At 36.7% G+C, this 13,364-nt stretch overlaps 1 long non-coding RNA gene across 1 annotated transcript in view; it reads left to right on the top strand.

Annotated features, from left to right (window-relative positions):
- The first annotated feature begins 6,973 nt into the window (after positions 1–6,973).
- Positions 6,974–13,364, top strand: part of LOC144961289 (uncharacterized) — a 7,738-nt gene continuing 1,347 nt past the window's right edge. Inside the window, exons 1-2 of the long non-coding RNA XR_013643121.1 lie at positions 6,974–8,667; positions 12,565–12,662. This is a non-coding gene — a long non-coding RNA (uncharacterized LOC144961289). The remainder of the gene's footprint in view (positions 8,668–12,564; positions 12,663–13,364) is intronic.

Genomic DNA, 13,364 nt, shown 5'->3' with positions numbered 1-13,364 from the left:
TGAAATTTAATTTAAAAAGAGATAAACATGTCGTGACAGTTACAAATAGGGGTTGAAATTTTACGTAACTTATGAAAAATTTTCAGGTTCGTAATTTTACGTTTCCAGGCGTTGATGGGCTTGGATGATCATTCCTCTGATACAGGTTTGGACTCGTAAAATTCCATTCCAGGAAATTTGGGTTTAAGAGGTTATAGTGTAGTACAGCGGGTTTGGGTTTGAAAGATTATACAATCAAGTTAAAAGCTCCGGCGTCTTAATGGTGTAGATATAATATCTACAAAGTCCCAAAAGATAAAAATCTTCCAGTATATATATAGGAATAGAGCGACTGGCCGTCCGGCATAGATTGTGGAGAGAAAGTGAGTGTAGAGTGTTAGACCTATCAGCTTTTATAATAAGTGGCTACGTGACAGAATGTAGAACGAAAAGTATTCACTAATTAGAAATTAATTCGAGGGAAGGCTATAAAAGGAAAGACGATCTAATATTAGAAGGTAAAGTTTATCTAAGCCTACCGAAATATAACTGGAGTGAGATGAATTCAGTTCTTAATAAAATAAAATTTAATAAGATAATTGTGAACAATCTTTACTGTGACACCCCCCACCCACGTTTAAAATATACTCTTTAACCATTATGGGAAAGATAGATTTTACAAACGGAAGTAAATTTACTATCATGATACTCTAGCATTAATCCATTGTTATGATTTGTGCTACAATTAAATTATTTATTAACTAGACATGGAAATGTTTATATTAACGTAGGTATATGAATGGGTGACAATAACAATGAAAGATTGTGATTACAAATCATTGTGATAAACAATAGTGATGGCAATGAAGCATGATTTAAGTCGATGATATGAAGGTAATTTACTAAATGAAATGAATAAAAATGTAAATGAAATATTGACATTTCAATTATTAATCATAAATGAGTGAAAATTCATAACAATAATAGATAAAGAGAAGATTTCTCAAATCATGAATGGGTATGGTATACATATCCAAACAATACTCAATGTTACATTAAGTTGGGTCATCATGTTTACAAATAAAATTATCGAAATTGTGCGTTCTGATTTGGCATAATTTGCGAGGTAACTAACAGTATGCATGGGAGGTTAAGTTATACCCTTCTCACGTGTTTATACTAATCGAGAAAGTAGGTCGGCGTGAATATTTTCACAGCCTGGTATGTGAGAGATACTGAAAGAGTAATTTTGCAAAAATAGACTCCACCTTAGTACTCTACTATTATTCATTTTGTTATTTCTTATGTACGTGAGTGGTTTATGGTCCGTTTCGACCACAAACTCTTTTAGCAGTAGATATCTGCTGAATGTCTTTAAAGCAAAGACGATGGCCAGTCCTTCACGCTCTATTACAGAGTATCGTGATTCTCTGTCCAATAATTTTCTGCTTGCATATAAGCAAGGCATTAGAGTTCCCTCATGCTCCTGTAATAGTACACCTGCGATGCCCTTATCAGACGCGTCAGTTCTTACAACAAATTCTTTTGATATGTCGGGTAATTTAAGAATTGGTTCTGAACAGAGTAATGCCTTTAATTGGTTAAAGCTATTCTGACACACTTCTGTCCAAACAATTTTGTTCGGTGACCCATTCTTTGTCAGATTTGTTAGCGGTGTCGCGATGTGCGCGAAGTTGTAAATGTATTTCCTGTAAAAATTTAGGAGCCCAAGTACTTTGCGTACTTCTTTTTTTGTCTTAGGTGGTTGCAATTGTGCGATTTTTGTTTGTTTTTCTGTCTCGGGTGTCTGTGTCCCATGACCAACGGTATGATTAATCCTGCATTTGAAGCTTCGATATTAGTAAACATAGGTTGCGACACTGTGTCTCTATCAAAATACTTTTTTAGCATATTTGCATGGAATGTCTTTGTTGTGTTGTAAATTTTAATCTCGTAATTAACATTAGATTTTACTGCTGTTATTTTGAATGGTCCTTTCCATGTAGCTAAAAGTTTACTCGAGTCATCGGGTAAGAGTATTAGTACTTTGTCACCAATCTCAAATTTTCTTGATTTGCTTTTGCGATCAGAGTATTCCTTGTATTTCTCTGCTTTTTTGGTGACGGATTCCTGTGCTAGCTTACACGTGTCCTCTATTCTGTCTTTCAGGTTTCTTACATATTCGTAAGCAAACATAATTTCGTTATTGTCCTCCTCATTCCCTTTACAAATGTCGGCTACTATATTGATCGGGCCGCGAGGTGATCGTCCATACATCAACTCAAATGGGGAATAGCCTGTAGATTCTTGGGGTATTTCTCTATATGCAAATAGGATTGCTGGTAAGTATCTGTCCCAATCATCTGGTTTTTCTGCTGACACTTTTCTTAACATATTCTTTAGAGTGCCATTAAATCTTTCACAAAGACCATTTGCTTGGGGGTGGTAGGGAGTTGTGAATGAGTGTTGGATTCCCATGAGTTTCATGGTTTCATGCATCATATGTGATGTAAATTGGGGTCCATTGTCCGACAGTATCTCATTTGGTATGCCTATTCTGGTAAAAATTGTCATCAATGCTTCAGCTATGTGATCCGATGTAGTTGATTTCAATGCTATCGCTTCTGGCCACCTGGTTGCGTAATCGACTAGTGTTAGTATGTGTGTATGGTTTCTATCTGATTTTGTTAAAGGGCCTATAATGTCAATTGCAACTTTTTGAAAAACTTTTTCAATAACTGGGGTTGTCTCTAATGGCAATCTCGGTATTCTGCCTTTTGCGACTCTTCTTTGGCATGTGTCACACGATTTCACATATTCTCGGACGTCTTTAGTAATTCCAGGCCATGTGAAATTCTCGGATATTCTCTTCAATGTGGAAGAGCTCCCAAGATGTCCAGAAGTTATTGAATCGTGCGCTATTCCAAGGATTTTGTTTCTGTAAATACTCGGCGTGACCAGTTGTTTAGCTATTTTGTTTCTTTTCCTATGTAACCTGAACAGAATATCTTTTTCAATGAGGTATTCAACTTTTGATTTCGTCCCTTTGTTTGCGATATTGAAATATGAAGTTAAAGTCGGGTCCTTTTTCTGTTCTTCAATGAACGTGTTCCTGTCAAATTGTTGTGGTTCTAGAGAAATAGTCATTGGCTTCTCTGTTGTCTTAGTCATCTTTCTTGTTTCTGCTAGACAAGCTGTTTCTTGGGTTAATGACCATTCCTTTACATCTGTTGGGTTGTCTTTAAGACCTTTTATATTGCCAACAATAACATCAGCGACGGGGTTGGGAAGTATACAGCATTCCACTATTCCTGTATAGTATGGGGTTTCTATGTACACGTTAGCTGTTTCAAAGGTTTCGACTGTGCCACTGAATGTGATGCATTGTACCGTTTTTCCAGTTTTGTCTTCGTCATTGATCAAAGATGCTTTTATTCCTACTGTACTACATCCTGTGTCTCTCAATATTTTGCAATCAGTTCCATTAGCTTTGCCTTCACAAAAAAATAGCGATCCTGATTTGTGAGTTTGTGTTAAAAGTGACATACCTTTCACGCAATACACATTTATATTTTCTCCTGACATTATTCGTGTCTGATTATTTACACTGGTTTGGAGTGATGCATTTGCAGTTTCTTTCGGATATCCCACGATTTTGTAACATTTGTCTGCTGTGTGGCCTTTCATTCCACAATATTGACATTTAATTATAGGTTTGTTGGTTTTCTTATACTCAGTATTATTGTCAGTGCTATTTCTTGTTTTGTTTTGATAGGGTCGGCTATGGTCTCTATTGAACTGTTTGTTCCATGGTTTGTTACTATGATCATCTTGTTTCACTTGCGTGTTCCGAGTGATTGATCGGCTCGTTCTATTTGAGTACTGAACTTTAGGTGTACCTGGACTCTGAGCAGCGGCAGCGTAGTATGGTTCCTTCAATGTTCTGCTAAGGGGTGTCAATGGATGTGCGCTGTTAAAGTTTTCTGCGTAGATTTTTAATTTGTCCAAGTTTTCTGGCTTTCTCTCTTTAAAGAATGCGACTAAATCTGGGTTGCAAGCTTGATAGATTCGATTCTTCAGCGTGAGATAGTAAAGGCCTGCAAAGTCGTCTTGTTTTACGTTTGCCAACTCAAGCCACCGATTTAGAAATTGAGTAATTCGGTTCACGAATGTATTAAAGTCTTCTCCACTTTCCGGTTTTGCAGTGTGAAACCTTTCCTGGTAACCATCTTCCGTTAATCTAAATCTTTTTAGTAGAGCGTCTTTAATTTTTCCATAGTCATCTGCATCTTCAGTTGTTAAGGTATAGAAAACTTTTAGCGGTTCTCCAGATAAGCAGTTAATCAAGGCTGTGGCCCATTTGCTTTCTGGCCAACGATAACCTTTAGCCTGAACTTCGAATCGGTGTAAGAAGGATTCTAGACAGTCTGAGCGTTCATCGTATGTTGGCATGCGTGGAAGTTTCACGAAAAATTCATCACTATTATTATGTTTTCTTTCATGACCGGTTTTTGTTTTTTCAATTTCCAGCATCATTTGGGTCCTTTTGGTTTCTTCTTCTGCTAAAGCTATTTGTCTTTTTAGTTCCCTTTCTTGGACTCTTTCTTCTCGTTCTTCTCTACGTATTCTTTCTTCGTGTTCTTTTTCTTCTCTACGAATTCTTTCTTCGTGTTCTTTTCTTCTCTACGAATTCTTTCTTCATTTTCTTCTCTACGAATTCTTTCTTCGTGTTCTTTTTCTTCTTTACGAATTCTTTCTTCATTTTCTTCTCTACGAATTCTTTCTTCATGTTCTTTTTCTTCTTTTACTTTCTCTTCGCACCATGAAAATATTCTTTCCTGGGGTATTTCTAAGTCCTTTGCGAGACTTAAGTATCTTTATATGCTTCCATGTTGCAATAAATTAGTTACGATGTTTTATATATATTATATTGACAGGATACTGTTACTGACTGTTTTATTTATTTACACTTACTGGAATGAACTGTTCTATTTTTAGAAATCTCTCTCTCTTATTTCAACTTATTATGTATGTTGAATTTGATGCCTTTTATCGTTATATCTTATAAAGCAATGTGTCAATACAATGCGGAGTTATTATGACTTGTGTCAATAACAATGTGTCAATCGCGTGTACTCTAAACTATGTTACTACGAAAAATGTATCACCAATGTGTGTGACTCGTCGTTAGTTTGTGTACAATTATTCGCAATGACGCTAATATACTAGAGTGTGATAACAATAATAGGATGCCAAAATAATCCCAAGTTATCTATCACTAAATATAACACGACGGCTAGTAGACTCCTTTTATTATTATTTAGTTTTTAAAGACTCACTTTTCAGAACATAATATATAAGTGGTTTTCGGTAACAGTAATATGCCAAAAATGCATTTAAAACAAATCACTATGCAAAACAAATCACGATGTCTATAGTTACTATGTGATGCCCAACTCATGTAAAAGAGAATAATGAAGGATATATCTACCAACTCAGTTCGTGGCTGGGACCTCTCTCTTGTTCAATGGTTGTTCAACAATTGTAATTAGGCATTGAAGAGTGTTTAACAGTGATGTCTGAAATACAAAACAATAAGATATCGTAAGATTTACAATAGTTACAAAATGTGTTCACAACACTGAGTGATTGGATGATAGGTGAATGAATCGTTATGGAATGTAAACATATTGAAAACAATTCATGAATGAGGCAAACAACAAAATGAAATGAGTGATATAATAACAAAGTGGACAAGGAATGAATGAATGAATGAAAAACTGAGTGAATAGATGAATGAATGAATGGATAATGTATGAATGAAAGAATGAAGGGAGGAATAAATGTATGAATGATTGGATAAATGAGTGAATAAACGAATGAATGGATGAATGAATGAATGAATGAATAAATGAATGTACAATGAATGAATGAATAATTTATAAATGAATAAATGAATGAAGGAATGAATCAATAAAATGCTATTCAATTTGAATGAAAGAATGAATGGATAAATTGCTATTCCATTTAAATGAAGAAATGAAAAAGAAAAAAAAATAATCCTGTAAATAGGGAGTTCAATTAAAATATGATCAAGTGGGGCAATTAAGAGTTTTACAATTTAAACTTTAAGGTTAGATGAAATAGATATAAGTAACTAAATAAATTCAATTCTTTATATGTGTCCCCTCCAAAATGTCATGGTCTCAAGTGAGTAAAGAGCTACTCGACTATGCATAAAGATCTATGTAGAATGAGGCCCCAGAATTTACTAGTTACTATAAATGAAAAACAATTAACGATTTGTTTACAATGAAATAAAAATAATGATGAAATTTAATTAAAAGAGATAAACAGTGATCGTGACAGTTACAAATAGAGATATGAATATTTTACGTAACTTATGATAATATGTCAGGTTCGTAAGTTTACGTTTCCAGGCAGTTGATGGGCTTGGATGATCTATTCCTCTGATAATAGGATTGGACTCGTAAAATTCCGCTTCCAGGCAATTGGTAAGAGGTTATAGTGTAGTACAGCGGGCTTGGGTTTGATCCTTGAAGATTATACAATCAAAGTTAAAAGCTCCGGCGTCTTAATGGTGTAGATATAATAACGGCCAGGTAGTCATTTTACACCTGCGTACGGTGAGAGAATGTGAGTAAAGAGCCTTTTCCATGATCCAAGGAATCAACTACGTGCGATAGAGGCTCGAACCCAGAACCTTTAGATCCGAAAGCCAGTGTCATACCACAAAACCACATAGCCCCAGTGTTCAGTAAGAATTAGACATAAAAATGACAGGCTAAAAGCAATAACAAAGAGTTGAACGTAAAAATAACGATTAACTCTTTCAGCGCCATTGGCCGCACAGTGCGGTCAGAGCAGAATATGTTTTATTGGCCAATGGCCGCACAGTGCGGCATGTTTTCAAAGGCAAAAACAATAAAAGTACTATAAATTGAACCAATGCTATCATGTCTTTCATCAGAACATTCAATTGGATTCAATAGTCTGATGTCACGTCGCCCAGCAACGACGGCCATCGTGGTTCTAAACAAAGAAAATCGGTACTTTTTATTCTTCATGCTGGCGAGAACTTTTCATAAGTCTTGTGATCAGAATGTGTAAAAGTCAAAACATGATCAGATTTATAATGCGTTTTTTTCCTCTGGATACACTTTTATGCTCGTCGGAGAAATATTTCATAAGGGAGTCCGCCATTGTTCCGATAGTTTAGAGCCAATTACTAAGTTACCATGCGTCATTAGGAAGTGACGTTACGACTGTTGAAGAGTATTGGTACTAGAGGGGTATTTTAATGGAGATTTTGCGCCGAATTCGAATGTCGCTTTGTCTTAGCTTGTCACTCTCATGCTGCCTCAATCAGGTGTCAGCCATTTTGTGATGGAAATGCAAATATGACGTCAGCGATGAAAGAGTTAATGTTTGAGTTGAGTAAGTAAATGTAATTTATTATGGAATAATCCTAAATAAATAGTGGATAATGAGAGAGCTACTCACTCAACCCGAACACCGACTATATCCGTAGTTTACCCAGGTTACATTTACCCCATGCCTATTTATTACATTTTTCTGAGACAAATTATAGGCGTAGTATCAAAGATAATGTTTTCATTTTTTTCCCGCATGTTAATGATAGTTGAAAAAAAAATATAAACATGCTCATTTTTAATATTTTTTTTTTCTTCAAATTTTGAAAAGTAACAAAAACCTCTAGGACTGAGAGGGTTAATCCATCTATCCACCTATCGATAATAATATTATACTGTGAGGGCTGTAACCTAATGCGGTCAATGCTTGATTCTAAACCTATCGTGTACTGAATTCGTGGTAATCACCTTACATCGTTATCACGTAAGATTAGGCCAAATCCAAACTCGGCCTGTATAGGATTAATAATATCTACCCTAAAACACCGTAACCTTGGGCTGCAAGATTGCGACGTGTGTGGCCGAAATTGGCCACTCGAATATCCATTATTTATGTTACTATTACATTTTAAAAATTAAAAACAAACAAACAAACAGTTTTTGCCGAATTTAGTCGAGTTTTTGTTTATCAGAACCGATGAGTTTTGTTTCAAATGATTAGAGTTTGAGAAGTGAGGTTCTATTTGACCAATTTTGTAGTTGAAATTGGCCACACATAGTCTATTTATGTTTCTATGAATTTTTCTAAATAAAGAAAAACATTAGTTTTTTTAAAAATTAGTCTATTTTTTATTTATCAGAGCCGACCAGTTTTTTTGTTTGTTTGTTTTTTTTCAAAGGAATTACAGTTTTAGTAGTGAGGTTCTATTTGGCCATTTTTGTAGTTGAAATTGGCCAAGAGGAATTCTGACCATCTGGCAGCTCTGATGACCGTGAGAACATTTTACAAATTATTATTCAGGGTGTTCCTTCTTTGTACACATTCGATTTGATTCGTCTGGGTCATTGCGATTGTTGAGTTGAGTCGTGTTGCGTCCTGGAGCCTTGATCCAAAAAAATAGAAAAAATGGAAAATAAATTTTACCTGATTTTGTTGGTGGCTTTTATCATTCTATCGCCTGTGCCTTCTGATGCCGGAGCGCCTATTGGATTTATCGAGTGTCTTCTTAGGTTGAACTCTCCACCACAACGGCTACATCAAAATGCATACGCTTGTAGTGAGATGAACAAGAAGGTAAGTTTAAATTGGATTCAATAGTCTGATGTCACGTCGCCCAGCAACGGCGGCCATCGTGGTTCTAAACAAAGAAAATCGGTACTATTTATTCTTCATACTGGCTAGAACTTTTCATATGTCTTGTGACCAGAATGTGTAAAAGTCAAAACATGATCAGATTTATTATGTTTTTTTTTCTCCTCTGGATACGCTTTTATGGTCGTAAGAGAAATATTTCATAAGGGAGTCCGCCATTGTTCCGATAGTTTAGAGCCAGTTACTAAGTTACCATACGTCATTACGAGGGAGGAACGTCACGACTGTTGAAGCGTATTGAGCTGTAACTTGAGCTTTTATATAACGCAATATCTACTAAACGTGCTCAAATCGCTTTACAAGGGATCCTTGGCCAACAGCAACACTTAACATGTAGGACGGGACATGACGCCTGTTAGAAAATTTTTCAATTTTTTTCGGACTGAGACAACGCTGTTAACGGCCAGGTACTCATTTTACACCTGAGTACGGTGAGAGAAAATGAGTGAAGACTCTTGGGAAGACTTCCGTAGTTTCACAGCAGTTTTATTATATTTTTAGCTACTAATGGGCATGATCTATAGATAGAATGCGCTTGGCCAAGGAGTTCACAACATTGCCATCCGGAAGTATAATGGACCAACACACAAACTCTGTGTAACCATGAACTTTTATAGTCTGGTTAATACAGTTTTTGTGAGAACAACTCACAAACGCGGATGACAAAAACAATAACAAAGGCCTGAGTGATGTCATCTTCGAACTATCTATATTAACTTTCCATGTGTTCGAGGTCATTGATCACATTGCAAAATGTGCTCAAAGTGACCCACTTAGTGAAAAGTGTTCACAGCTTATTAAATATATAACATCACGATTGGTCACTTGATTCAGCTCGACACATGGGTATGTTTAGAACATTTGTAAACAAAGCAGAGTGTTTACATTTGTTAAGAAATATCCAATCGTTGGACAGCAACAAATCATGTGATTGATGACCTGGTTGGACGAAAACATGAATATAGATCGCTCCCATTCTTTAGCCCAAACATTGTTTTATCAGATTATAGTATCTTTAGTTAGGGTTGAAGAGGGGTTCGGGGGTTTCGCCCCGATAATAAAGATTGCGGGGTGGGGGGGGGGGGGTGGGCTTCCTGAGGTCTCCCTGCGATAATAATTTTAAAAAATCTCATCTTCAGGCGTGTTGTAAAACTACGGAAGTCTTTCTCAACTCTTTTTCAAGGACTCAACTATGCGCCGAGCGAGGCTCGAACCCCGGACCTTCCGATCCGAAAGCGAGTGTCATACCACTAGACCAACATAGCCGCACAAGTTTATCGTCGCCAAGTCCCAGGTTTCAGATTGTTTTGCACGCTATAAAATGCCCACCCAATTTATAGATAGTATGCGCTTGGTTAAGAAGCTCATAACATTGCCATCCGGAAGTATAACGGACCAACACACAAAACTGTGTGTATCCATGATCATTTATAGTCAGTTTAATACAGTTCAGTGAGCATTACTCATAAACGCGGATGGCAAAAAACAATAACAAAGACCTGATTGACGTCATCTTCGAACTATCTATAAGAACGCACAAATAATCCTCTCATCAGAGTGATGTGGAAACTACAGAAGTCCTTCCGTCACTGTAATCGTGGCTTTCGTAAAGTTATGGCCTGATACTGACCAAAAAATGACGTCAAAATGCCAGTCTTTTGCCACAAAAGAAAACAAATCGTGAGTTGTATTCAATAGTTCAACCAATGAAATAACTTGTTTCCATGAGCTCTACTAACGACAACTCACTTAGGGGTGCAAAAAACAAATAATGACACGTCAAACTGCCAGTCCTTTTGGATTTCAGTATCAGGCTATAACATAACGATGGCTACGGTGTAATACGGTTCAACAGTCGTGACGTCACTTCCCTCGTAATGACGCTTAGTAACTTAGTAGCTGGTTCTAAACAATCGGAGCAATGGCGGACGCCCTTATGAAATACTTCTCCGACGAGCATAAAAGTGTATCCAGAGGAGAAAAACTTTGTAAACTTTGTGAGAATTCCTCATAAACGCGGATGGCAAACAAAAAAATAAAATAACAAAAAAAAAAATAAAGGCCGGAGTGACGTCGAGCTATCTATAGACAGAACGAAGATGACGTCACTCAGGTCTTTGTTATTGTTTTTTGCCATCCGCGTTTATGAGGAATTCTCACAAAACTGTATTAACCAGGCTATAGACAGTATGCGCTTGGCCAAGAAGCTCATAACATTGCCATCCAGAAGTATAACGGACCAACACACAAAACTGTGTGTATCCATGAACGTTTATAGTCAGGTTAATACAGTTCAGTGAGCATTACTCATAAACGCGGATGGCAAAATACAATAACAAAGACCAGAGTAACGTCATATTCGAACTATCTATAAACGTCCATGGTTACAAATAGTTTTATGTGTCGGTCCGTTATATTTCAGAATGTCAATATTGTGAGCTTCCTAGCCAAGCGCATACTATCTATAGATAGTTCGAAGATGACGTCACTCAGGTCTTTGTTATTGTTTTTTGCCATCCGCGTTTATGAGTAATGCTCACTGAACTGCATTAACCTGACTATAAACGTTCATGGATACACACAGTTTTGTGTGTTGGTCCGTTATACTTCGGATGGCAATGTTATGAGCTTCTTGGCCAAGCGCATACTATCTATAAGTTAACGATGACAATGATCAGAAGCGGGGTGAGGGCTGTGTTCATTCTATCTATAGATAGTATGCGCTTGGCTAAGTAGTTTATAACATTGCCATCCGGAAGTATAACGGATCAACAAAAAACTTATGTAACCATGGTCGTTTATAGTCGAGTTAATACAGTTTACTCATAAACGCGGATGGCAAAAAGCAATAACAAAGACCGGAGTGACGTCATCTTCGTTCTATCTATAGATAGTGTACGCTTGGCTGAGAAACTCACAACATTGCCATCCGGAAGTATAACGGACCAACACACAAAACTGTGTGTATCCATGAACGTTTATAGTCTGGTTGATACGGTTTAGTGAGAATTACTCATAAACGTGGATGGCAAAAAAAAAAAAATATAAAAAAATAACAAAGACACGAGTGACGAGAGAGATAGGGAGAGAGATAGAGATGTAGTATCATACACCTGTCCCATACGTGTTCAGTTTATTGTGTGTGTGTGTGTGTGTGTGTGTGTGTGTGCGTGTGTGTGCCGGGAGGAGGGATGGATAACTAACGAATTCCCTATTGATGCTATGCTCTTAGACAAAAACACTCATAACACCCGCCAGCCGGATTTAAGGTACCAACACACAAAACTATGTGTAACATTGAACGTTTATTGATGCTGTGCGCTTAGGTAATTTACTCACAACATTCGGCCAGCCAGATTTAACGTACCAACACACATACACACACACACACACACACACACATACAACTGTGTGACATTACCCTCTATAGATAGTATGCGCTTGGCTAAGAAGCTCATAACATTGCCATCCGGAAGTATAACGGACCAACACGCAAAAGTGTGTGTATCCATGAACGTTTATAGTCAGGTTAATACAGTTCAGTGAGCATTACTCATAAACGCGGATGGCAAAACACAATAACAAAGACCTCAGTGACGTCATCTTCGAACTATCTATAGTCTGATTAATACAACTTAGTGTTTCTTATAAAAATGCTAACTAAAAACAATAACAAAAATATGAGTGACATTAATTTCGATATATCCATAGTCTGAATGATATAATTCAATGAGAACTAATCACTATTGAGCTGGATGAAAATGACGACAAAGAGCTGAGTGACGTCAACTTTGTTCCTTCTTTATATTCCCACCATAGTTGTCTCGAAACAAGAGGGAGACAGCATTGCAAGGGAGGGGAAGGGGAGGGCAGGAAGAAGGCTATCTGATAAAGATGAGGGCAAAAAATGATGAAAGGTCAGTATGAATATTAGTGGTACCAACGTTAAATTTGATATTTAGATTGCCGTCGTCGTCGTCATTATCATCTTCATCATCGTCTCATCATCATCGTCATCATCATTATCGCTATTATTATCATCATTATTGTTATCAATTCTATTATTACATTTATTATTTCTTCTCCTCCTCCTCCTCCTCCTCCTCCTCCTCCTCTTCTTCTTCTTCTTCTTCTTCTTTCTTCTTCTTTCTTCTTCTCTTCTTCTCTCTTCTTCTTCTTCTTCTTCTTCTTCTTCTTCTTCTTCTTCTTCTTCTTCTTCTTCTTCTTCTTCTTCTTCTTCTTCTTCTTCTTCTTCTTCTTCTTCTTCTTCTTCTTCTTCTTCTTCTTCTTCTCTTCTTTCTTCTTCTTCTTCTCTCTTCTTCTTCTTCTTCTTCTTCTTCTTCTTCTTCTTTCTTCTTCTTCTTCTTTCTTCTTCTTCTTCTTCTTCTTCTTCTTCTTCTTCTTCTTCTTCTTCTTCTTCTTCTTCTTCTTCTTCTTCTTCTTCTTCTTCTTCTTCTTCTTCTTCTTCTTCTTCTTCTTCTTCTTCTTCTTCTTCTTCTTCTTTCTTCTTCTTCTTCTTCTTCTTCTTCTTCTTCTTCTTCTCTTCTTCTTTCTTCTTCTTCTTCTTCTTCTTTCTTCTTCTTTCTTCTTCTTCTTCTCTTCTTCTTCTTCTTCTTCTT

This window comes from Berghia stephanieae, unplaced genomic scaffold, assembly GCF_034508935.2.
Source record: "Berghia stephanieae isolate SIO BIC M18660-M18661 unplaced genomic scaffold, UCSD_Bste_1.3 scaffold202, whole genome shotgun sequence".
NCBI lineage: Eukaryota > Metazoa > Mollusca > Gastropoda > Nudibranchia > Aeolidiidae > Berghia > Berghia stephanieae.
Note: the sequence above shows the minus strand (reverse complement) of the source record. Positions and strands in the feature narration are given on the sequence as shown.